Raw genomic sequence first — 27,560 nt, forward strand, 5'->3', positions numbered from 1 at the left:
TGAATGGGCAAAAACTGGAAGCATTCCCTTTGAAAACTGGCACAAGACAGGGATGCCCTTTCTCACCACTCCTATTCAACACAGTGTTGGAAGTTCTGGCTAGGACAATCAGGCAGGAGAAAGAAATAAAGGGTATTCAATTAGGAAAAGAGGAAGTCAAATTGTCCCTATTTGCAGATGACATGATTGTATATTTAGAAAACCCCATCATCTCAGCCCAAAATCTTCTTAAGCTGATAAGCAACTTCAGCAAAATCTCGGGATATAAAATCAATGTGTAAAAATCACAGGCATTCCTATACACCATTAACAGGCAAACAAAGATCCAAATCATGAGTGAACTCCCATTCACAACTGCTACAAAGAGAATAAAATACCTAGGAATCCAAATTACAAGGGATGTGAAGGACTTCTTCAAGGAGAACTACAAACCACTGCTCAATGAAATAAAACAGGACACAAACAAATGGAAGAACATTCCATGCTCATGGATAGGAAGAATCAATACTGTGAAAATGGCTATACTGTCCATGGTAATTTATAGATTCAATGCCATCCCCATCAAGCTACCAATGACTTGCTTCACAGAATTGGAAAAAACTACTTTAAAGTTCATATGCCACCAAAAAAGAGCCCACATTGCCAAGACAATCCTAAGCCAAAAGAACAAAGCTGGAGGAATCACGCTACCTGACTTCAAACTATACTACAAGGCTGTAGTAACCAAAACAGCATGGTACTGGTACCAAAACAGAGATATAGACCAATGGAACAGAACAGAGCCCTCAGAAATAATACCACACATCTACAACCATCTGATGTTTGACAAACCTGACAAAAACAAGAAATGGGGAAAGGATTCCCTATTTAATAAATGGTGCCGGGAAAATTGGCTAGCCATATGTAGAAAGCTGAAACTGGATCCCTTCCTTACACCTTATACAAGAATTAATTCAAGATGGATTAAAGACTTAAATGTTAGACCTAAAACCATAAAAACCCTACAAGAAAACCTAGGCAATACCATTCAGGACATAGGAATGGGCAAGAACCTCATGACTAAAACACCAAAAGCAATGGCAACAAAAGCCAAAATAGACAAATGGGATCTAATTAAACTAAAGAGTTTCTGCACAGCAAAAGAAACTACCATCAGAGTGAACAGGCAACCTACAGAATGGGAGAAAATTTTTACAATCTACCCATCTGACAAAGGGCTAATATCCAGAATCTACAAAGAACTTAAACAAATTTACAAGAAAAAATCAAACAACCCCATCAAAAAGTGGGCAAAGGATATGAACAGACACTTCTCAAAAGAAGATATTTATGCAGCCAACAGACACGTGAAAAAATGTTCATCATCACTCGCCATCAGAGAAATGCAAATCAAAACCACAATGAGATACCATCTCATACCAGTTAGAATGGCGATCATTAAAAAGTCAGGAAACAACGGGTGCTGGAGAGGATGTGGAGAAATAGGAACACTTTTACACTGTTGGTGGGACTGTAAACTAGTTCAACCATTCTGGAAGATGGTGTGGCAATTCCTCAAGGATCCAGAACTAGAAATAACATTTGACCCAGCCACCCCATTACTGGGTATATACCCAAAGGATTATAAATCATGCTGCTATAAAGACACATGCACATGTATGTTTATTGTGGCACTATTCACAGTAGCAAAGACTTGGAACCAACCCAAATGTCCATCAGTGACAGACTGGATTAAGAAAATGTGGCACATATACACCATGAAATACTCTGCAGCCATAAAAAAGGATGAGTTCATGTCCTTTGTAGGGACATGGATGAAGCTGGAAACCATCATTCTCAGCAAACTGTCGCAAGGACAGAAAACCAAACACCACATGTTCTCACTCATAGGTGGGAATTCAACAATGAGAACACCTGGACACAGGATGGGGAACATCACATACCAGGGTCTGTCATGGGGTGGGGTGAGGGGGGAGGGATAGCATTAGGAGACATACCTAATGTAAATGATGAGTTAATGGGTGCAGCACATCAACACGGCACATGTACACATATGTAACGAACCTGCATGTTGTGCACATGTACCCTAGAACTTAAAGTATAATAAAATATATATATATAAACAGCTAATAAGCACATGCAAAAATGCTCAATATCATTAGTCATTACAGAAATGCAAATTAAAACCACAATGAGATACCACTACACACCCACCAGAATGGCTATAATCAAAACAACAGACAATATCAAGTGTAGAATGGGATGTGGAGCAACTGGAACCCCCTCATACCCCAGAGACGGGAAGGTTAAATGGTGCAGTCACCATGGAAAGCACTGTAACAGCTTTTCAAAAGGTTAAACATATATCTACCATACGTCCCAGAAATGACAATTCTAGGTGTCTACCCAAGAGAAATAAAAACATTTGTCTACACAAAAACTTGCATACAAATGATTATACAGCATTATTCATAATAGCCAAAATGCAGAAACAACTCAAATGTCCATCAACTGGTGAATGAGTTAACAAGATGTGGTATATCCACATAATGAGATAGTCAGCAATAAAAGGGAACTACCAATGTACATTACAACAGTGATAAGTGTCAAAAACATGCTAAGCGAGGAAAAGCCAGTCACAAAATCCTATATTAAATGATTCCACTTACATGAAATTTCTAGCAAAAGCAAACGTATAAAGACAGAAAGTGGATTAGTGGTTGCCTGGGGTTGGGGGTGGGAGCAAAGACTAACCGCAAATGGGCACAAGGCCACTTTGTGCAGTGATGGGCATGTTCTAAACATGGATCATGGAGATGTTGCACAACTCTTACAAATTCACTAAAAAACAATGTATTTACAATGGATGGACTTTAGATATGTAAATTACACCTCAATAAAGTTGTGGGCTCAGTTCAGAGGGCAGATATTCCAGTCATATTTATTATGAGTCATAGGCAATCCAAAGATAGAAACAAAGTGGAGAGAAAGAATACATTTCCTTCTTCAATTTTATTTATCAAAAGCACTTTCTTTGGGTATCTCAAAATGTAAAGCTATAAGTCAGGCACAATGGTGCACACCTGTAGTCCCAGCTACTCTGGAGGCCAAGGCAGGAAAAATGCTTGAGCCCAGGAGTTTGAGATCAGCCTAGGAAACATAGCAAGACTCTATCTATTATTTTTTCAATTAAAGCTAAAATACCCAGATCTCTTTTTTTAATTATTATTAATTTTTGAGACGGAGTGTTGCTCTGTCATCCAGGCTGGAGTGCAGTGGCACAGTCTCAGCTCACTGCAACCTCCGCCTCCTGGGTTCAAGCAATTCTCCTGCCTCAGCCTCCAAAGTAACTGGGACTATAAGCGCCTGCCACCATGCCCAGCTAATTTTTGTATTTTTAGTAGAGACAGGGTTTCATCATGTTGGCCAGGCTGGTCTGGAACTCCTGACCTGAAATGATCCACCTGCCTTGGCCCAAAGCACTGCAATTACAGGCGTGAGCCACCTCACCCGGCCCAAGATCTCTTAAAATATGATTTTGAAGGCAGTTTGCCTGGAGATTAAGGGTTGGAACTGTGGACTCAACCTGTGTCTAAAACACAGCACTCCTACTTACCAGCTGACTTGAGCATGTTACTTAGACTGAGTTTCAGTTTCTTGTTCCTATACAACAAAAATAATACATCCAACAGAGTTGTTTTAAACTAGCACACTATCTATTAACAGCACATGGTAAATACTCAACAAATGCTGATGTTATTATCTTTATTATCAATACATCATCATTACCATCACTATGACTGTAGTTTCCTTGGGAGACTTGAAAACTTGACTGACATGTGTATGTTCCTGACATACATTTAGTGCTTCATCATTGCTATATTCAATTTAATTCACTTCCCAAACATAACCATGTTCCCTTCCTTATAACCCTCATTCATTATCTTAGGGACCTTATACTTGGAAATAAAATCCCCAGATCATTTCACTAACAGAACAAAAGCTGTACTATTCCCTGGCTAAAGCAAGGTATTTTCCAAATCAACCATAGGAAAACAAACATTTTTAAAAGGTGCAGTTTTTGTTTGTTTCTAGGGTAAGAGAACTGGACAAAGAAAAAATGTCAGTATCTCCTCAGAGAAGCCTGGCAAACAGGGGAAATAACACTAAACAAAGAAAGCCATGTGCAGAGGACCTGGCGGCAGAGAAACACAATTGCCAGACATTGCACCCGAGAATCACCAACACCTGCAGAGTAAAGCAAAGGGCCACGTACAGTGCTGGCTGCTTCCTGGGTGACAGCTGAAACCCAGCCAAGTTCAAAAATCCCTCGCTGTAGGGGTGTGTTTTTGCTTTGTAACATCTACATGAAAAGGGAAGGGAAACTGCATGGGGTAAACTTTTTATTTTGTAAGACAAGGGTCTTCTTGTTCTCTTTTTCTTTTTGTGGTCAGTGGGTGGAGGGACAGAACCCTGGAAAAATATCTGTGCCACCAAGCAAGACAGTCCCATCACTGATGTCAGGAAAAGCAGAGCAGTCACCTCTGGCTTGCCCAGCCCGCCTCACTCGCCCAGCAGCACACAATGTGACTAAAGAACCCTACTTTAGCTGGCTGGGCACACACCTCAAAGATCATGCCACAACATGGCAGGGGGCAGGTGCCTGTGCCAGGGAGGGACACATGCCTTTTACCCCCCACACTTGCTGGTGAGTCACAGAAGCCCTGTGACCTCAGTACACTCAAGGGAAACATGTCATGGGGCTTACCCTTCGTGAGAACCGCTCTAACTTAGCATACAAGAAAACCTCACAGCCCCTGTGGGGACTTCTCCTGGGCACCACCTAGCTCCTGCTTTAGTAAAGTGTGGAGAAAACCAACTTCCTCACAGAAAAGTCTTTTAGAGCCAAATGTAAGTGTCCCCGAAATCAAGTAAACAACGATGTTCCTGTCATTCTGGGTCTGCCCTTGAATGTTGTCTCTGTTCTGTTTTCTTTCCACTACAAAGTCATAGACCCTGAGACCCAAAAAGACTCAAGGGATCTAGAGAGGTGAAATAACTTACCAAAGGCCACAGAGGATGGAAGTGGCCAGGCCAAGACTAACACCCAGCTTTATCCACAAAATCTGGAAAATGCTATCATGTTATCTTCGACCCAGAAAAGAAGTGCTCACAAGAAGAATATCAAGGGAGGCTAGTCTAGACTCTAAGCTAGTGTCAAAGTTCGAATCCAGTTCTGTCCCTTACTAGGGCATGCAACCTGGACAATTTCCTTAACTTCCGTTTTCTCATCATTAATAAGAGGATAGTAACAGCATCAACCTTACAGAGCACTCCAAGCATGAATGTATCAATACCGAGAGTTTCTATATGACTGATCCTCCTCCTCCTCCTCCTCCTCATCACTGATCCTCCTCCTCCTCCTCCTCATCACTGATCCTCCTCCTCCTCCTCCTCCTCATCATCATCCTAAAACAGACAGGGGAATGAGAGTGAAGAAGGGATGATAGGTACAAAAGGTAGAAAATAAGTGTATGATCATTAAATAAGTAGACCATAATTTAACTTCAAAAAATTCAGAGACATGGCTAGGGTCATATTAACAGGGGTTAGCAAGAACATAAAAGCAAAATGTGTTATAAACCATGGCTCCAACTATGTTAAATATTCATACCCACATGTATATACATACTTCCAGAAGAAAGTGAAATAAAATGCATGAAACATTAATTCTCTGGGCACTAGGATTAAGGTGGATCTTTATTGTCTTCTTTATTACTTTTACTTCCCAAATTTTACAAAGCAGACATGTATTGCTTTAGAAATCAAAATAAATGTAGGTTTTAAAGGCTGTTTTTTATTTTATTTTCTTTTTTATTTATTTTTTGAGACAGGGTTTTGCTTTGTTACCCAGGCTGGAATGAAGTTGTGCGATGACAGCTCACTGCAATCTACACCTCCCAGGCTGGAGCAATCCTCCTGCTCCAGAGCCCCCACCGCCCATAGCTGGGACCACAGGTGCATGCCCCCACACCCAGCTAATGTTTGTATTTTTGAAGAGATGAGGTTTCATCGTGTTGCCCAGGCTGGCCTTAAACTCCTGGACTCAGAGCCCAGCCCATGGGTGTTTTTTTTTTTTTTTTTTTTTTTTATACTTTAAGTTCTAGGGTACATGTGCATAACGTGCAGGTTTGTTACATATGTATACTTGTGCCATGTTGGTGTGCTGCACCCATCAACTCGTCAGCACCCATCAACTCATCATTTACATCAGGTATAACTCCCAATGCAGTCCCTCCCCCTTCCCCCCCCCCATGATAGGCCCCGGTGTGTTTTAAAAGAAGACACTTGATACCAGGCCAGGCCCCAAACGTCAAAAGGGCTATTAGGTAGAATCCCAAGAGGCAGGGCTTGTGTTTACTCAGACAGCCAAGCGGGGAGTGCCTGTGTCTGGGAAGAGAACAATACTTAGGGGGAAGGCGGAAGTTTAACCACCAAGCTATGCCTGAGAGCATCAGGCCAGGGAAGGACTCTGTAAAACAGGAATAAATTCCAAAAGAAAACAAAACAGAAGTGACGACGTCAGCAGTCCCTAGTTAAAAAGAGAAGAAGAAAGAGAATCCTGGAGCAAGCCTCTGTGCAGAAATTTTTTTCCCCTGGCTGGGACAGAAGATCAGTCACCAAAACTAAAAAGCAAAAGATCCAAGTGGCTGAAAAGAGGAATCATGGGCTCCTACTGGGGACAAGACTTGCTTGGAAGCCCATCTGAGGGCCTGCTGCCCTGTCTCCACATCTGAGATCATCCCCCAATCCCAGCCAGGACCAGGGATTTCCTGCTTTTTGGCATCCAGATGTGAGAAATAGATCCGCTGACTCTGAGATCACCGACAGACAGACGCGAGCCAGGGTCCACAGAGAACGCGCCGTGGGGTCTGAGATCGAGTTCATCTGGCATCTTTCTCAGCACATATCTTCCTGGCTTGTCTTCAGTCTCCACTCCTCCCAGTTTGAGTTCCCACCTTACCCTTTTGCAGAGATTCCTTGTAGCTCACATGAAGGAGTGGACAGGAGACACAGAACAGATAGCTGAGAGAAGTACTGGGGGCCTCCCAGCTCTGTTCAGAGCCCCACTCTCCTCTGACCAGTATGTTAAGGTTTATCCAGATCACCCCCCACAGTTCTCCTATTTCATGGATGAGGGAAATGAGACAGAAAAAGGGGGACTGTATGTCTGTTCCATCAAAGTCACATGAGATGATACACTGTCTTAAGACCATCTGATTCAGGACTTTGCCTGAGGTCACAAATCTTTGTAGTGACAGGCCAGGACAAGCACATAACTGTCCTAATGGCTACTCCTTCCTTTAGCACTGTGGCTGCCTGCGAGCTGGACTGCGCTCTCTAGTGCTCACTAGAAAAGTTTCAGCCCCTCAGCAGGCATCGGGGCTCCGGCGGCCGTGGCATATCCATGTCCTCTGCCCGCTCCGTGTCCTCTGCCCGCTCTGTGTCCTCATCCTCCTTCGGGGGCTACAGCGGCATCCTAGCTTGGTCCAACGGGCTGCTTGCGGGCAATGAGAAGCTCACCATGCAGAACCTCAACGATCGCCTGGCCTCCTACTTGGACAAGGTGCATGCCCCGGAGGCACCCAACAGCAAGCTAGAGGTGAAGCTCCGTGACCAGTAGCAGAAGCAGGGGCCCAGGCCCTCCCGCAACTACAGCCACTACTACAGGACCATCGAGGACCTGCGGGACAAGATTCTTGGTGCCACCATTGAGAACTCCAGGATTGTGCTACAGATCGACAACACCCATCTGGCCGCAGATGATGTCCGAACCAAGTATGGGTGCTGGACGAGGTGACCCCGGCCAGGACTGACCTGGAGGCACAGATCAAAGGCCTGAAGGAAGAGCTGGCCTACCCAAAGAAGAACCACGAGGAGGAAATCAATGTCCTGAGGGGCCAAATGGGAGACCAGGTCAATGTGGAGGTGGATTCAGCTCTGACCTGCCAAGATCCTGAGTGACAGGTAAAGCTAATATGAGGTCATGGCCAAGTAGAACCAGAAGGATGCTGAAGCCTGGTTCACCAGCTGGACTGAGGAACTGAACCGGGAGGTCACTGGCCACACAGAACAACTCCAGGTAAGCAGGTCCGAGGTCACTGACCTGTGGTGCACCCTCCAGGGTCTTGAGTTGCAGTTGCGGCTCAGCATGAAAACTCCCTTGGAAAGCACACTGGCAGAAACAGAGGTGTGCTCTGGAGGCCAACTGGCACAGATCCAGGCACTGATCAGCAGTATTAAAGCCCAATGATGTGCAAGCTGATGGTGAGTGGCAGAATCAGGAGTACCAGAATCAGGAGTACCAGCAGCTCCTGGAGCAGGAGATCACCACCTACTGCAGCCTGCTCGAGGGCCAGGAAGATCACTACAACAACCTGTCCACCTCCAAGGTCCTCTGAGGCGGCAGGCTCCGGGGCCTTTGCTCTCCTAAGAGCATGTCTCCTGGGTAGGGGGATGGGAAGGAAGGAACCCTTACCCCTGGCTCTTCCCCTGACCTGCCAGTAAAATTTTATAGCCCAAGGGAGGGGGAAAAAAAAAAAGAGCAAAGAAAAGTTCTAGTCCAATCCCCAGGCTCCTCTTGGGCAAATGTCAACATATAAAATGATCCAGAAGGCCAAGTCAAATTAAGGTGTAATGGACAGGGGTACCTCTTCACTTTTTCTAAGGAACAACTGTAACAGAAAACATCTCAGTCAAAAAAGTGACCCTGCAATGTGGATGGCCAGGACCCACAGTGAGCCAGAGGGGTTGGCACCTTTTCAACATGGGCCTGCATTCCTACAGGTCCAGATCCCAGAGTGTACTGTATCCAACGTGCCTGTGGCTAGTGTGTGTCTATAGACTGTGGAACCACACTCTCTGACTTCCAACCCTGGCTCCAGCACTTACTCTGTGACTTTTGGCCAGTGTATTAACCTTTCTGTGTCTCTGTTTCTCCTCCTGGAAGGTAGGCACTAAGTATCTCCTATCTTTAAAAGTTCCTAAGAAGTCTGATCCTAGGCCACCCTATATATACGTGCGCACCCAGCAGCCCTTTGTGTCCCCTTTGAACCCAACCTGAGGGAGGACAGGTCCCTCTCTCAGCCTCAGAAAGTGAATCATGATAGGATTCAACCTTTTCTTTGGTTTTCTCCTTCTCTTTGGCCAGTGACAAGTCAAAGGCAAGTATAACTCGGGTCTCACTAAACAGGGAGGTCAGCAGGGAAAGCCTTCCTTTCCCAATAAAAAGACATAGGTTTGGCCAGGTGCGGTGGTTCACACCTGTAATCCCAGCACTTTGGGAGGCCAAGGCAGGCGGATCACCTGAGATCAGGAGTTTGAGACCAGACTGGCCAACGTGGTGAAATCCCATCTCTACTAAAAATACAAAAATTAGCTGGGCATGGTGGCACACACTTGTAATCCCAGCTACTTAGGAGGCTGAGGCAGAAGAATCACTTGAACCTGGGAGGCAGAGGTTGCAGTGAGCCGAGATCATGCTATTGCACTCTAGCCTGGGCGACGAGAGTGAAACTCTGTCTCAAAAAAAAAAAAAAAAAAAAAAGACACAGGTTTGTGCAAAGTGTATTAGGCCATTCTTGCACTGCTATAAAGGAATACCTGACACTGGGTAATTTATAAAAAGAAGAGGTTTAACTGGCTCACAGTTCTGCAGGCTGTACATGCATGGCACCGGCATCCTGAGCACAGCTTCCAGGGAGGCCTCGGGGAGCTTTTACTCATGGCAGAAGGCAAAATGGGAATAGGCATGTCACATGGTGAATGCAGGGACAAAAGTGAGTTGGAGCAGAGGTGCCACACAAACTTAAACAACCAGATCTCATGAGAACTCACTCACTATCACAAGGACAGCACCAAGACATGAGGGATCTGCCCCATGACCCAAACACCTCCCCCACCAGGCCCCACCTCCAACATTGGGGATTACATTTCAACATGAGATTTGGGCAGGGACAAATATCCAAACCATATCACACAAAAGAAGCCTTTTGACCCTTCCACTGCCTTTAGTGCTGCTATAGCAGCCATCTGCGGCCATGGAGAAAGAGCCAGGAAAGCCAAGGAGATGGTTCTGGTTTCTGCGCCCAGGCCAGCCTCCCTTATTCCAAGGATGACTGTGAGGAATGTGGACCCCTGCGTGGCTAACTCTTGCTTGTGGCCAAATGCCATTCTAATAGATCAACTGTACAAGTTTATTCTCATTAAAAAAAATTTTTTAAATCATGTTCTCCAAAAAGTTACTGAGTAAAAGTGATGTTGCAATATCAGTATGACTCATGGCACTGATTTTTGTTTGTTTGTTTGGTTTTTGGTTTTTTTTGAGACAGAGTCTTACTCTGTCTCCCAGGCTGGAGTCTGTGGCACAATCTCAGCTCACTGCAACCTCCACCTCCTGGGTTCAAGTGATTCTCCTGCCTCAGCCTCCCGAGTAGCTGGGATTACAGGTGTGTGCCACCACGTCTGGCTAATTTTTTTGTATTTTTAGTAGAAACGGGGTTTCACCATATTGGCCAGGCTGGTCTCGAACTCCTAACCTCATGATCCGCCCACCTCAGCCTCCCAAAGTGCTGGGATTACAGGCGTGAGCCACCATGCCCGGCTGACATTGTTTTATATACACACACAGATACAGAAATGCAGTGATGTGTGTGTGTATATATAATATATGTATACTATATATGGGTGTATATGTCACATATATTTCCCAGCTTTGTCCACTCAGGCAGCCTTGAAGCTGTGATGTCCCTGTAGCAACAAGCACACCTAGTATCTGGATGTTGGTTTCTAAGTACCATCTTCCAGATGACCTCCAAGAGACCAGTGTTCCTTGAAGAAATGGCTGACTCTAGGCCACCCTATGTTTACGTGCACACCCACCAGCCCTTTCTGTCCCCTTTGAACTGCAGCAAGGAAAATGCAAGATGAACCTGGACATCTTAGAATGCCAGAAAGCAAGGGAGGTGCTTTTTTAAAAAGGCAAGGGTGAAAAAGGAAAAAAGAAGAAAGATGGGGCATGTCAAATGGACATATAAGCCAAACTGAAGGAGTTCCCAATAGCCAAAGCTGGAACAAATTAGAGGGAAAAAACAAACAAACAAACAAACAAAACAGATAGTAGTATAAGATCATAGAATAAAACAAGTATCTGTGAGCCTACACCGAAATAAATAAGTGACTAAGTAAATATAGCAAAAGGGACAGATCTTCCTTGCAAAAGAATTCTAATTAATACTTGTAGAAGGAACTAGGAAAATAGAAAATCACCTGTATTTCACTGGAGCAGAAATGTTTGCCCTAAAAAAAATTATGGCCTTCAGTGATCCAGGGAATGATCAGCTGTTGCACTTTCGGTAACAGCAGGATTACGGACATTAATACAGAACTCGACAGTTTACAAATTTTTTTAAGAAAGAAAAGAGAAAATCATGATTAGAACACCATAGTAATAACTGCTCCAACAAGATCCACTGATGAAGCTAAAATCAATGTGTGAAACTTTATGGAGGAACATTATTTGCACAACCTTAAAATATCTCCTTCCTGAATACTAATATAAATATTAATTACTGTGGTGGTTTTAAAATATGTCCACAGACTCTTTGATACTCCTCCAAGAGGTGGAACGTAATCCCCCCATGCCCTGAGTGTGGGCTGGACTTGGTGATTCCTCTCTAATTAATAAATGATAGAAAGAGAAAGACAGTAACCTTACAGTAGTGAAACCTAGCAGACATGATGACTTGATAGCTAAGTGAGGTTAACATCACCAGTAACAAGCCATCTTGACATCATGTACTCCTTCACAGGCCGCAGTGAGAACAGCATATCACCTGAACTGTATTTGTCCCCAAAGTCCATAACCTCAATCTAATCCTGAGAAGACACTAGACAAACCCAAATGGAAGAACATTCTACAAAATGCCTGAATACTACTCTTCAAAAGTGTCAAGGTCATATGTCTCAGTCCATTTAGTGTTGTTATAAAGCAACAACTGTTTTTTTGGCTCATGGTTCTGCAGGATACTCAAGAAGCATGGGGCCAGCACCTGCTTCTGGTGAGGGCCTCAGGCTGCTTCCACTCATGACAGAAGGTGAAAGGGAACTGGTGTGTGCAGAGATCACATGGTGAGAGGAGAAGCAAGAGAGAGGAGAGGGGCCGGGCACAGTGGCTCATGCTTGTAATCCCAACATTTTGGGAGGCCAAAAGGGGAGAATCTGTTGAGCCCAGGTGTTTGAGATCAGCCTGGGCAACATGGTGAAACCCCATCTCTACAAAAAATAGAAAAATTAGCTGGGCGAGGTGACACGTGCCTTAGTCACAGCTGCTCGGGGGGTTGAGGTGGGAGGATCTCTTGAGTCCAGGAGGTTGAAGCTGCAGTGAGCCGTGATCATGCCAGTCCACTTCAACCTGGGCCAAAAAACAAGACCTTATCTCAAAAAAAGAATGAGAAACAGAGTACGGGGGGTAGGCTCTTTTTAGCAACCAGCTCTCATGGGAACTAACAGAGTGAAAACTCACTCATTATCACAAGGACAGCACCAAGCTATTTACTGGGGATCCACTCCCATGACCCAAACACTTCCCATTAGGCACTCACTTCCTACACTGGAAATCGGATTTCAGCATGAGATTAGCAAGGGTCAAACATCCAAACTATAGCAGCCATAGAAGACAAGGGAAGATGAAAGTATCATACATTGGATGAGACTAAGGAGACATGACAACTAAATACAATGTGGATTGGATCCTGGAACAGAAAATAACATTCGAGGAAAAACTGGGAAAGTGTGAATAAAGTATGTAGTTAACAACTAAAGTTAATAGTGTTGTACCAAGGTAAATGTTTTCATTTTGATAAACATACCATGTTGTTTAAGATATTCATATTAGGCTGGGTGTAGTGGCTCATGCCTGTAATCCCAGCACTTTGGGAGGCCGAGGTGGGTGGATCACCTGAGGTCAGGAGTTCGTGACCAGCCTGGCCAACAGGGTAAAACCCCGTCTCTACTAAAAATACAAAAATAAGCTGGGTGTGGTGGCAGGCGCCTATAATCCCAGGTATTGAGGAGGCTGAGGTAGGAGAATTGCTTGAACCCAGGAGGCGCAGGTTGCAGTGAGCTGAGATCGCACCACTGCACTCCAGCCTGGGCGATAAGGTGAGACTCCATCTCAAAAAAAAACAAAAACAAAACCATAAACCAAACAAAGCAATGCTCCAAGAAGATGTACCACATGTACACTAAGGCTTCAGGTTCCCACAAAATCCCTGAGGTTGCCCAGAGTTTGGGATGCATCAGAGCCTCTCTCACTAATGAATACCATAGCCATGATGACTATGCATCCAGGAGGACTATGCATCCAGCATGTATCCTCTAGTTATTCACTGGAGGCTGTACCCCAAGGGTCTTTCCTAATTCCCACTGCTGCGAGGACCTGGATGAAAAGTGATAAGCCTCCAAGCATGGCAAGGCTTCAGCCTGTTGCTTCTGGCTATGGTCCCATCACTCAGCACTTTGAAGACCTGCACAGAATGAGTTATTAACATACCCAAAGAACAAATTCTGAGAATGCATCGATATTAATTCATTTATAGAGAGGTTTTGCTTTCTCCTCTTTCTTGATTAAATGCTTAGTGCTACCTCAAGAGATAAGTTGTCACGAAACTCTCAACCAGTCATGAATAAGAAAGATAAAATCTTACCCAACATCTTAAAGGAAAGCACTTATTTAAAAGTTCTCATCAACCAGACGCAGTGGTTCATGCTTATAATCCCAGTGCTTTGGGAGGCCAGGAGTTCTAGACCAGCCTGGGCAACATAGCAAGACCCCATCTTTAAAAATAAATAAATAAAAAGTTAGCTAGGTATGGTGGCATATGCCTGTGCTCCCAGCTACTCAGGAGGCTGAGGCAGGAGGGGAGGCTAAGGCAGGAGGGGAGGCTGGGGTGGGAGAATCCACTGGAGCCCAGGAGTTTTGGACTGCAGTGACCTATATGATTTTGAGACAAAGTGACATTCTGTCTTAAAAAATAAAGTTCTCATCACCTAAATGTATGACTTTTAGTTCACGTTTTATTTGTTGAATCTTTGGGTAAGACTCTTGTTGCTGTTTTCTTTCTTTTTAAGATGAAGTGATAGATTGCTTGCAAAAAAGGCCCCAAATCCTCCATCCCACTCCCTTGTACCCACAGCCTTTACTCAGTGTGATTATGTGGCTTCTTTCATCAAGGGAGTTTGTTTACCAAACCTTGAAGCCTGGCTGGCCACGTGGATTGCTTTAGCCAACATTAAGTGGCAGAGTTGGCAATATGCCAGTCCTGAACCCAGCCCCACGAGGCTCTGCTTTCTTCTGCTCCCTGCTTTACAGCCATGAAAACAAGTCAAGGCTAGCTGCTGGAGAACAAGAACATATGTGGTATAAAGATGAGCCAGCCCAGCCTAGAAGACAACTGCCCACATGAGCCCAGCCCACATTGCTTGCCTACAGAACCATGGGCTAAATAGTTACATCACCGCATTTTAGGATAGTTTGTTATCCAGCAAAATCTAACTGATACAATTGAAGCATGTGATTTTAGTGCTGTTAATTATTCTGATCTTAAAAGTACTGGAGAAAGTCAGAAAATATAGAAAAGGAGAAAATCGCCCATAATTTATCACTAGAATAAAACCAACATTCTGGTGGTGTTTTTCCCCAATCTTCAGTATATTAGTGTGACTGAATGAAAATGAAATCCACTTAATTTTAATTCCGTATCTTTCTCTTCCCACCGAAAACATTTAATAGAGCTTTTCTTATGCCATTAGTGTCTGAAAACGTAATTTTTAATGGTTTAAATATTCTATTTATCATGGATGTACAATAATTTAAACCTGTGCCATATATTTCTGTAGTTTCTAATTAATTAATAATGAAGTTATTTATTCATTATTGTAAGTATTATTGTTCATTTGAGTACAGAAAGCTATGTTCAACTCTGTGCTTATTTCTTTAAAATAAGCTTCTAGAACTGAAATTCTTGATTCAAAGAGTATAGACTGCTAGTCAAAGCCAGTCCCCCTACACCTACACACACACACACACACACACACACACACACACACACACGTCTTCATTGCTGGTAGAGACACATTTTGTTCCATTGTTCACCCTACGTTCTACCATGTGCTCAGAGTGAGGAGCCTCTTCCCAACAAGGAAGAGAAAGGAGAATCCTGATAGTCTAAGCTACCACCTAAATCTAACTCACCACCTGTTTTAGTATAGGCCATTTAATGCAATTCTGGCCAGTAAGACATGAGAAAAGGTCTTTTGGGAGCTCTTGGAAAAGGTTTTCTTCACAAATACCCATGCAAGAAGGAATGGTTCCTTTTCTCAACTCTAGATATGATTGTAAAAAGATGAGATGCCCGAAACTGATGCAGCCATATTAACTACGAGGACTTAAGTCTATGGGAACAAGCTATGTACTCAGGATAGCGGAGAAGGAAAAGGGAAGACTCATGTCCTTTGTGATGTTTTTGAGCTGCTGCATTTCCTGGAGACACTCCACCTCTGGACAGTGAGATGATAAACCTAAACTTCTTTCTGTGTAAACCATTTTTACCAGGTTTTCTGTTCCTTACACCCTAAAGGACAGAGACTCTTTCAAGGCTTTCCTCACACACTACCAAACTGAGCTCCCAGAGAAAATGTAGCAATGAACTTTTTCTGCAGAACTACATGGGCTTAACATATAATTTACAAAATAACTTGGAGAAAAATAATACATGTAAAATATTCAATGTTCTTATATCCACAAACCTGATACCTCCTTTGTTCAAAATTTTAAAAAAAATCTCCTAGTAAATTCCATTATTTACTTATTCCAGCAATGTGCTGTAAGAGTTTTTCTAAAGGTTTTATGCTCTTTTAAGGCTGTTATTATAACTAGAAGCACTTTCTCTATTATATCTAACAGATTGTTGCTTGTATATAATAAAGCTATTATGCTTCATGTATAAACCCACAACGCTACTGAGTGGTCAATAAGTTTAGGAATATTACCATACATTTGTTTCTTTTTTGTTGGTATGTAATTATGTTGTTTATTTTTAAAAAACTTTTTACTTCCTACTATCAGCTATATTTCATATGTTTCATGCTTTATTGCACTGACAAGAAATTCTAGAACAATAATAAATATCATCTTAGTTTTTTTATTTTAAAGGGAATCTCTAATGTTTCACTATTAAGTAGGACATTAAATATTGGTTTAAGACATATTGGCCGGGCGCGGTGGCTCAAGCCTGTAATCCCAGCACTTTGGGAGGCCGAGGCAGGTGGATCACGAGGTCAGGAGATCGAGACCCTCCTGGCTAACACGGTGAAACCCCGTCTCTACTAAAAATACAAAAAACTAGCCGGGTGCGGTGGCGGGCGCCTGTAGTCCCAGCTACTCGGAGGCTGAGGCGGGAGAATGGCGGAAACCCGGGAGGCGGAGCTTGCAGTGAGCCGAGATCGCGCCACTGCACTCCAGCCTGGGTGACACAGCGAGACTCCGTCTCAAAAAAAAAAAAAAAAAAAAAAAGGCATATGTATGTGTGGGTGTACAGACATACAAAATTTATGTTTTGGTTTATAATATATACAAATCATGTTTAAAAAATCTTATTTTTATAAGAATTATATATTTTAAATTTATAACAGGTACTGAATTGTCAAATGTAATTTAGGAATCTATTGTGATCATCATGTAGTTTATCTTAACTGAAACTAACCAAAGAGTCTAGTTACAAACTTCCTTAAAAAAATTCACATTCCTAGGATAAAATGTTACATATACATCCTGAATTACTCTTTTATGAGCATTTCTTTTTGAACTTTTTCATGTGCTTTATCCGGTGTTTTATTCTTTGGAGTGTCTATCAGTTCCATCTTGATGACCGTGTGTGTCCCCCCTGTTTACCTCCCACTTGTAAGTAGAAGGCAGTTCACTGGGTACACACTTGCTTCCAGCTCTATCCATGTTGTTGGAAAAGACGTGAAATCACTCTTTTCTGTGCCTGCACCACTGGAGAATGTTAACTTTCTTGGCGGTTGCTTTTCTTTCTTCTTTTCTTTTTCTTTCCTTCTCCCCATCCCAGCTGCCTCCTCCTTCTCCTCTTCTACTAGAGTGTGATAGCAGTCATAGAACAGGGGAATTATCTCCTATCTGGAACTTGAATAAGCTCATCAGTAAAACTGGAATAGCAACCCACGACCCCATGGTAAAAGGACAAAATTTCCAATAGATGAAGTTAAATGATTTATGGAGGAAGGGAAGGCAGTCCTTTGAAATGCTAGTATTACCATGGACATTTCTTCTTCTTCTTTTTTTTTCGAGATGGAGTCTCACTCTGTCACTCAGGCTGGTGCAGTGCCACAATTTCAGCTCACTGCAACCTCCCGGATTCAAGCAATTCTCCTGCCTCAGCCTCCCAAGTAGCTGGGATTACAGGTGCCCACCACCATGCCTGGCTAATTTTTGTATTTTTAGTAGAGACAGGGTTTCATCATGTTGGCCAGGCTGGTCTTGAACCCCTGACCTCAAGTGAGCCGCCCGCCTTGGCTTCCCAAAGTGCTGGAATTACATGCATGAGCCTCCGTGCCCATCCACTACTGATGTTTCTGACAGCTTAGAAAGATACAGTCCTTGCCTGAAGGTTCACTTTCCCTTTGTAGCACTTCACCAACTATGCTGTACTTTCCTGATGCTGAGAGTTGTCCATGGCTGGTTTGTTTTATTTTGTTTTCCTACTGTACCAGAAATACTGCTCCATGTTTTCAGACAGTGTTATACAGGAGGAGAGGAGGAGAAAGTTTCTCCATTTCTGAACACAGGGCCAATCACCTGTTCATTTCCCACCATCCCCATGTGTATCAGTTATCTATTTCACAATAATGCTGTGCAAAAGCAATCGGAGAAACTCACTGGCATACAGCAGTAAAGGCTCATAGCTCAAGTGTCTGGAGTGGTCAGTTAGGTGGCTCTGCTGATCCTGGCTGAGATTACTTGCCCTGGAGTAATTATCACCCTGCGATCAGCTGGTTCTTTGCTGATTTAGGAAGTCTTTAGCTGGGAAGATTAGGGTAATTCAGCTCTGCCCTGAGAACATCCGCGAGACAATGATGGATGTGCAAGAGAGCAAGAAGAACCATGCAGTCTCTGAAGGCCTGGGCTTGGAGCTGGCATACTCTCCATCACTACTACTGCAGCTTGTTGGTCAAAGCCAATGTCAAGAGGCCAGCCAGGCCGGGCGCAATGCCTCATGCCTGTAATCACAGGACTTCGGGAGGCCGAGACGGGCGGATCACCTGAGGTCAGGAGTGTGAGACCAGCCTGGCCAACATGACGAAACCCTGTCTCTACTAAATATATAAAAATTAGCCAGGCATGGTGGCATGCGCCTGTAATCCCAGCTATTCGGGAGGCTGAGACAGGAGAATCATTTGAACCCGGGAGGTGGAGGTTGCATCAGTGAGCCTAGATCACGCCACTGCACTCTAGCCTGGGCGACAGAGCAAGACTCTGTCTTAAAAAAAAGAAAAAGAAAAAAAGAAAAGAAAAGAAAAGAAAAAAGAGATGCCCAGACTCAAGGGATGTCTCTTTAGTGAAAAGAATTACAAAGGCATGGATCCAGGGAGAGGTGGGGAACTGGCTGCCCTTACAATCTACCACACTGTATTCCTTCTCCGTCTTCAGTTACATCTACACATCAGTGATCCTGCATCTTTTCCTCTCACATCTTCTCTCTACCATAGTGTTTGGCCACAAGTTACCCCTTCCCTGCAGAAAACACAGTGGCTTTTGTTAGTCCAACACTTTAGCTGTCTCAGAGACCAAAAGGAGTAGCTGGGCCGGCCTTCTGGTCAGGATAAGGAACAAGAACTGCTAAGTGAGCTGTTCAAGGCTCTCTCGAGTGGGAAGGGCATGGGGGAAAGAACACAGTCTCCACGGCTGGGTATGATTCAGGGAAGAATGGCCACTGGGGAGCCACGTTCCACATCTCCACCTTATAGTGAATCAGGAATACAGAAAAATCAAGGTTGAAACTCTACAGAGTAACACTCAGTAGCAGCACAGCCTTGTCCACCTCAGCAAGTCTAAGTTCAGGCTCTGCTCTCGCTAGCTGCCTGATGTTGGGCAAGCCTTCTATCTCTTAGGATACTGAAAGCACCAATGGGTTGGATGAGTCTCAGTGAGCCTTCCAGCACCAACCTTCCACCTATAGATTTTATTTCATTACCAAACTAAACTCTCTTCACACATATTTATTCTTCATGTCAACTTGTAGTATGACTATCTGCGCAACAATTTTAAAAATCAGAAGAAACACTAACAACAGCATAACCTTCAACCCAGCTTCTCCAGATGGGTATCCCACCACTGCAGGTGAGCAAAGGCGGGCTAAGATTATTATTCTATCAAAGCAGCTTCATGGAAAGAAAGGGAATCAAATGTGTACATTTTTCAGGGCACTGCACGTTCATCTGTGATTGAAGAATGATTCAGATCTGTTTCAAGCAATAATTTAATTTTTCACAATGAAAATTATCATCATTTCCCCAATTTTCAGTTTTTTTAATTCAACTTATTTTTTGAATAGGTGCTACATGTACATGGCTTTACATTCATAAGCTACAAAATAATATAAAGTTTAAAAGTAAGTTTTCCTGTCATTCCTGCCCCTAAGCTATTCAGTTGCTCTCCTCAGTGACAACCACAGTTACCACATGCCCAGTACATACAATAAGTGCATGTGTGTGCAGGTGAGCAACCATATGTGCACACACACACTATTCTTTTTTTTTTTTTTATGGAGTCTCATTCTGTTGCCCAGGCTGGAGTGCAGTGGTATGATCTCAGCTATATCCTCCACCTCCCAGGTTCAAGCAATTCTCCTGCCTCAGCCTCCTGAGTATCTGGGACTACAGGCACGCACCACCACGCTCGGCTAATTTTTGTATTTTTTTTAGTAGAGATGGGGTTTCACCATGTTGGCCAGGCTGGTCTTGAATGCCTGACCTCAAGTGATCCACCCGCCTCAGCCTTTCAAAGTGCTGGGATTAAAGGCGTGAGCCACTGTGCCTGGCCTATTCTTTTTAGACTATAAATGGTATTATCCTAAAAACATTATTTTAAATCAATAAGTAGAAGTAGATCATCATAAAGGTCTTCATCCTCATCATATTCATATTCCTGAGGAAAAGGAAGAAGAGGAGTGTTGGTCTTGCTGCCTCGGGGGTGTAAGAGGCAGAAGAAATGGAGGAGGTAGAAAGGAAGGCAGGAGAGGCAGGCACACTTGGTGTAACTTTTATTGAAAAAAATTCCAAATAAAAGTAAACCTGCATAGTTCAAAAAAAAAAATTATGTTGCACCTTGCTTTTTTCCCTCCTAATATTATATTGCAGACATTATTTCATAAAGAGTAGCCTCAGATTTTTCAAAGACTGTATCATATTCTGTTGTATAGCTATTCTATTTAACCAGTATCTAAAAACGAATGAATATTTACAAAGCTTTCAGTATTTCGCTCTTTTAAACAATGTTACCATGAGTACCTTTGTACACAGGGCATTTTGCACTGGTGCAAGAATATCTGTAGGATAAATTCCCACACAGTTACCCTCTGCACAACCATGTATTTGTAACTTAGATACAGCCAAACCACTTCCAGAGACACTAGACTGGGGTGGCAAACTATATCCCACAGGTCAAATCCAGTCCATGAGCTAAGGATACTTTTATGTTTTTAAAGAGTTGTTTTAAAAAAAAGAAAGGAAGAAAAAGGAGAGGGAGAAGGAAGAACACGTGACAGAGACCTTACAAGGCCTTCAAATATTTACTATCTGGCCCTTTACAGAAAAACTCTGCTGAGCCCTACACCAATTTACAGTCCCACCAGCAATGCATAACAGTGAATGTTTTCCCACTATTTCCATTCTAATCTTTGGTAAAATTAAGATTTCAGGTAATGCTTCGAGTTTTGTTTCAGTTGAAGAAAATAAGGCACTCATAAAACACTTACATCATGGCACTATGCTCTTTCCAGGCAAAAATACGGCTTGTTCTAGGGCACAAACATAAACCGACACTTGAACTTTTCGCCTCACATTCACAGGTGGTGAGAAAAGGTTAGAATCCCCAACTGTTAGAATTGGAAGGAAGTTTAAAGGTTATCTGCTATGAGAGTTACGGATTTTGTGTACCATTAAAATTTCAAAACAAATTTAAAGGATTAAAACGATGTTGTCAATTTTTTAAGTTGCCAGTAAAGTCATTAAAAAATAAAAACAGCCTGGGCGCAGTGGCTGTAATCCCAGCACTTTGGGAGGCCGAGGCGGGCACATTGCCTGAGCTCAGGAGTTTGCGACCACCCTGGGCAACACGGTGAAACCCTGTCTCTACCAAAACACAAAAAATTAGCCGGGCATGGCAGCGTGCACCTGTAGTCCCAGCTACTTGGGAGGCTGAGGCAGGAGAATTGCTTGAACCTGGGAGGCGGACGTTGCAGTGAGCCAAGATCACGCCAGTGCACTCCAGCCTGGGTGACAGAGCGAGACTCAGTCTCAAAAAAAAAAAAAAAAAAAAAAATCCAACCACCATCTACTTCTTTCACCATCACTTCATAAAGGAATTTAACATGAAAAGCAGGGCAGATCCAATATTAGAATAAAGGAGAGTCCATTAAATTAAATATATTTAGCTTCATGAAAAGCCAAACACATCACATCACCATTTTCCTTCTGCCTTTGCTTCACATTGAGGAAAACTCCATGTCAAACCCATGTGGAAAGCAACTCCACTGTTTCCTAAACAATCGAAAGATCCTATACCCAAATGAATGCTCAAGATTCAATTCTGGGCTGGGCACAGTGGCTCACACCTGTAATCCTAGCACTCTGAGAGGCCAGGAGTTCAAGACCAGCCTTGCCAACATGGTGAACCCTCGTCTGTACTAAAAATACAAAATTTAGCTGGGCATGGTGGTGCACGCCTGTAATCCCAGCCACTCAGGAGGCTGAGGCCAAGATTTGCTTGAACTTGGGAGGTGGAGGTTGCAGTGAACTGAGATCACGCCACTGCACTCCAGCCTGGGCGACAGAGTAAGACCCAGTTTCAAAAAAAAAAAAAAAAAGAAAAGAAAAAGATTCAATTCTGATGACAATGAATTTATGGCAGACCCAGAACTAGAATCCAGGACCTATGCCTGCCAATCCCCCTTAATTTTCCCCTAAACCACATTCTCCATGTGTCCTGAAATCACAAAACAAATGACGAACATAACTGGTCCCATAGCGCCCCAGCCAGTCTCTTCCTTCCCACATCACTGCTTTTCCCTCATAAGTGGGATCGCTTCTCTCTCAGCCAAAATGTGTTTCCAGTCCTCTTTACTGGGAGGCAGGGGAGCAAAACAACAACAAAACTGGACATTTTCTCTCTTTTGAGTAGCTGGAGAATCCTAAATTCATGCAGACTCAAACGACAATCACCCATTCATTCTAAACGTGTTTTTCCCCCATCAATCCTTATAAATAGGCTCTGCCTCTCAGCCCCACTGTCCTTTGGTGTGTGAGGTGGAGAGGGACTGGGGTCCCTGGAAACACATGCATGAGCTTCTATGGGCACTTACGCATCAACCCAAGGGACTTCCAGATGGTTTGCGAGAGGCATCTCCTACAGCTTCTTCCACAAGAAGAACCAAAATAATGAGTAGATAGTCACACTTCAAATAGATCATCTAAGATAGAACACTGGAATTCAACGGAGAAATGATAGGAAACATCTAAAGCAGGGAAGGAGAGAGAAGCAAGGCCTACTCTGCCAGGGTGGGCTGGGATCCAGGACAGGTTCCCCAATGCAGAGAAAGGGTAAGAGCCACATTCCCACTACAGAATCCTGCAATCTTAGCCACGAGAGAGCCCCTCCACTCTGGGGGACCCAGAGACTAACCTAAGGCACTGCCTGGAGACTGTGCAACCAGAGACATTGCTCCAGAGGGGAAACTCACACTGGGTCCCACAAACCCCGAGTCTTAAGCACCTACAGCACAGTGTCACTCTGAAAGCCCAGCCCCCACCAGACTGCATCCTGTCCTGGGGCCCAACAGCCCCTGCATCTCCACGTCCCTGGAGTCCCACTGACATTTCTCCCCCTCAGCCACCATTGCAGGGGCCAAGAAGGCAGCCACTGGAAACAACTCGACCCAGTCTTCATCCCCAGCAGAGGGGCAGCTGCACATTTTCACATGCCCCAGGACAATTCCACTGACCACAGCTAGTCATATAGGTAGTTATGGGCCAAAGCTAGTGAAGTACACATCCCTCAGACCCCTGCCTATGGCGGCTCCCACTGAAAGCAACCCTGCCCTCCCCAGTAGCAGGGCCACAGCACATAAACGGCTGCCCGCACCTGGCCATTTCCCCAGTGGTCTACAGGGATCACCCTCCCCCTGCCTACCACAGCCGGTGCCTATACACGCCACCAGGGGTGAGGCAGAGGACAGCTTGGCTGGGATTTATCCCAAGGATGCAAGCATGGTTCAACATATGCAACTCATCACATAAACAGAATAAAGGACAAAAACCACGTGATCATTTCAACACACACAGAAAAAGCATTTGATAATATTCAATATCCTCCATGATTAAAAAAAGTTCTCAACAAACTCGGCCTAGAAGGAACATACTTCAACATAACAAAGGCCATATATGACACACCCACAGGTAACATCATACTGAATGGGGAAAAGCTGAACGCCTTTCTTCTAAGAACTGGAAGAAGACAAGGATGCCTACTTTCACCACTCCTATTCAGCAAAGTACTGGAAGTCCTGGCCAGAGCAATCAGGCAAGAGAAAGAAATAAAAGGCATCCACATCAGAAAAGAAGACATCAAAGTGTCTCTCTTTGCTGATAATATGATCTTATAACTAGAAAAACCTAAAGACTCCACCAAAAAACTCTTAGATCTGATAAATAAATTCAGTAAAGCTTCACGTACAAAATCAACATACAAAAATCAGTAGCATTTCTATACACCAATAATGAATTTGCTGAGAAAGAAATCAAGAAGGCAATCCCATTTACAATAGCTATAAAAATTAGAATATCTAAGAATAAATTTAACCAAGGAGGTTGTCTTAGTCTATTTGTGTAGCTACACCTGTGGCTGGGTAATCTATAAAGAAAAGATGTTTATTTGGCTCCTGGTTCTACAGGCTGTACAAGAAGCACAGCACCAATATCTGCTACTGGAGAGGGCTTCCTGGCTGCTTCCACTCATGGCAGAAGGAGAACAGGAGCTGTTATATGCGGCGATCATATGGTGAGAGAGAGGAAACAAGAGGGAGGGAAAGAAAGCACCAGGCTCTTTTTAACAAGCAGCTCACGTGGGAACTAATAAAGTGAGAAATATCCACCGAGGAAGGACATTAATTTATTCATGAGGGATCTGCTCCAATGACCTAAACACCTCCCATTAGGCCCCATCTCCAACATGGGAAATAAATTTCAACATGAGGTTTGGCGAGTCAAATATCCAAACTATAGCAGAGGTAAAGGATCTCTACAAGGAAAATCACAAAACACTGATGAAAGAAATTAAAAAGAACACAAACAAATGGAAAGACATCTCATGCTCATGGATCAGAAGAATTCATATCGTTAAAATAACCATACTGCCCAAAATACCAACATCATTTTTCATAGAAATAGACAATCGTAAAATTCATATAGAACCAAAAAAGAGCCCAAATAGCAATACTGAGCAAAAAGAACGAAGCTGGAGGCATCATACTACCTGACTTTAAAATATACTACAAGGCTATAGTAACCAAAACGGATGGTATTGGTATAAAAACAGACACAGAGACCAGTAGAACAGAATAGAGAACCCATAAATAAATCCACATATTTGTAACCAACTGATTTTCGACCAAGCCTCCAAAAACACATGTTGGGAAAGTGACACCCCACTCAATAAATGGTATTCAGAAAACTGGATTGCCATATGCAGAAGAATGAAACTGGACTGCCATCTTTCAGCATATATAAAAATCAAATCAAGAGGGATTAAAGACTTAAACATAGGACCCAAAACTATAAAACTGCTAGAAGAAAACATAGGAAAAACACTTTAGGACATTAGTCTAGGCAAGGGCTAAAACTTCAAAAGCACAGGAATAAAAAAAAAATAGACAAATGGAACTACATTAAACTAAAAAGCTTCTGCACAGCAAAGGAAACAACCAGCAGACGGAAGAGACAACCTGTTGAATGGGAGGAAATATTTGCCAATTCTTCATCAAACAAAGGACAAACATCCAGAATATACAAGAAACTCAAACAACTCAACAGTGAACAAATAGATAATTCCATTGAAAAGTAAGCAAAGGATATGAATAGACATTTTTAAAAAGAAGACATACAAATGGCCAAGAAGCATATGAAAAAAAGATGCTCAACATCACTAGTCATCAGAGAAATGCAAATCAAAACCACGAGATCTCTTACCCCAGTTAGAATGGCTATTACTAAAAGGACAAAAAAAAAAAAAAATGCTGGCAATGATGTGGAAATAGGAAACTCTTACACACTATTGGTGGGAATATAAATTAGTATTTCCATTGTGGAACAAAGTTTGGAGAAAAAAATCTAAAAATAGAACTATGGTATGATCTGGCCATCCCACTACTAAGTATTTATCCGAAGGAAAATAAATCAGTATATCAAAGGGTAGGTACATGTGCATGGTTATTGCAGCCCTAATCACAATAGCAAAGATATGGAATCAACCTAAGTGTACATCAATGGACGAATGAGTAAAGAAAATATAGTATGTATACATAATGGAATACTATTTGGCCATAAGAAATGAAATCCTGTCATTTGCAGCAATACGGATGGAATGAGAAATCATTATGTTAAGTGAAATAAGCCAGGCACCAAAAGACAAATACTACATGTCCTCACTCATATATAGGAGCTAAAAAATAGTTGATGTCATGGGAGTAGAAAGTAGAATGATAGACACTAGAGGCTGGGAAGGGAGAGGGGGATGAAAAGAGGTTGGTTAATGGGTACAAACCTAGACTTAGATAGAAGGCATAAGTTCCAATATTCAAGAGCAGAATAGGGCCAGGCGTGGTGGCTCACGCCTGTAATCCCAGCACTTTGGGAGGCCGAGGTGGAGGATCACGAGGTCAAGAGATGGAGACCATCCTGGCCAACGTGGTGAAACCCCATCTCTACTAAAAATACAAAAGTTAGCTGGGCATGGTGGTGCGTGCCTGTAGTCCTAGCTACTCAGGAAGCTGAAGTAGGAGAATCCCTTGAATCTGGGAGGTGGAAGCTGCAGTGAGCTGAGATCGCATCACTGCACTCCAGCCTGGCGACAGAGTGAGACTCCATCTAAAGAAAAAAAAACAGAGTAGGGTGACTATAGTTACAAACCATGTATTGCAGTATTTCAAAATAACTAGAAGCAAAAACCTTAAATGCACCCAACACAGAGAAATGGTAAATACTAAAGGTGATGGGTACCCTGACTTGATCATTACATATTCTATGCATGTAACAAAATATGACATGTACCCCCCATAAGTATATAAAATATTATGTATCCATTTTTTAAACCTACCATCAAAAAAACAAAAAGGAATCAGCTTCCCCTGAAATTAAGAGCCAAGGATACTTCAAAGGGCTTGGATACAGAGCTACAGAAACACAGCATCTTTATCAGATCCAAGCCCTGGCCTTCCTCTGCCCTCCCTGGTGCTTTTTCATCCAACATTTGGCTTTCATCTGTGTGCAAGGCACCATTCATTTGCTCCTGTGGCTGCTCATGCATATGTCCTGACACAGCAGTCAGCCTAATTTTGCACCATCTACCACGAGGGTGCAACCTTCCTTCTAGCACAGCTATGTCAGTCCCTGCCACTCAGACACCCAGCCCCTGCTCTGTGCTGCTAGGCACTGTGGTTTCCAGCTAGCCTTGCAGCTAAAGCTAAATGATGCTCTGGACTGCAAAGCTTCCCATAGTCCTTCCAGCATCATAAGAAAAATCCATCTGAGAGCAGTGAGCATCAGTAATAGCTTTAATAAATACAGTGTTGGCTCAATCTGCTCTATTTTCAATTAAGATTTTAGCTATCGCACAGCAGGATTTTAATAGGAGTCCTAAGCCTGGGAGTAGGTCATTGAGAATTTATAACACCTTTTTTAATGAACCAAATAGCAAGACTTTTGCCGCCATCCCAGGTTGCTTTTGTATTTGTTTTTAAGTCTTCTTCTGTCTCCCATTGCTCCAAAACATAGTTGAGGACAATTATTTTCCCCTCATGAAACTATGTTACTCCTTCTCCTCTAGTAATTACCACCTCAGTTTCCTATTCCCTTACAAAGCTTTTTAATAGGACTAGTAATCCAAGGGAGAAACCAACTAGTAGAGGGAATTTTTCCTTGTAATATGCTAT

General features: G+C 43.1%; 1 protein-coding gene and 1 pseudogene across 1 annotated transcript in view; one reads left to right on the forward strand and one right to left on the reverse strand.

Moving 5' to 3' along the window:
* The window catches only part of LOC104678621, an 80,879-nt pseudogene extending 72,417 nt beyond the window's left edge, over positions 1-8,462 (forward strand).
* The window catches only part of TMCC3 (transmembrane and coiled-coil domain family 3), a 314,353-nt gene that overhangs the window by 265,600 nt on the left and 21,193 nt on the right, over positions 1-27,560 (reverse strand). The window lies entirely within an intron of this gene.

Source organism: Rhinopithecus roxellana, chromosome 10 (assembly GCF_007565055.1).
Source record: "Rhinopithecus roxellana isolate Shanxi Qingling chromosome 10, ASM756505v1, whole genome shotgun sequence".
NCBI lineage: Eukaryota > Metazoa > Chordata > Mammalia > Primates > Cercopithecidae > Rhinopithecus > Rhinopithecus roxellana.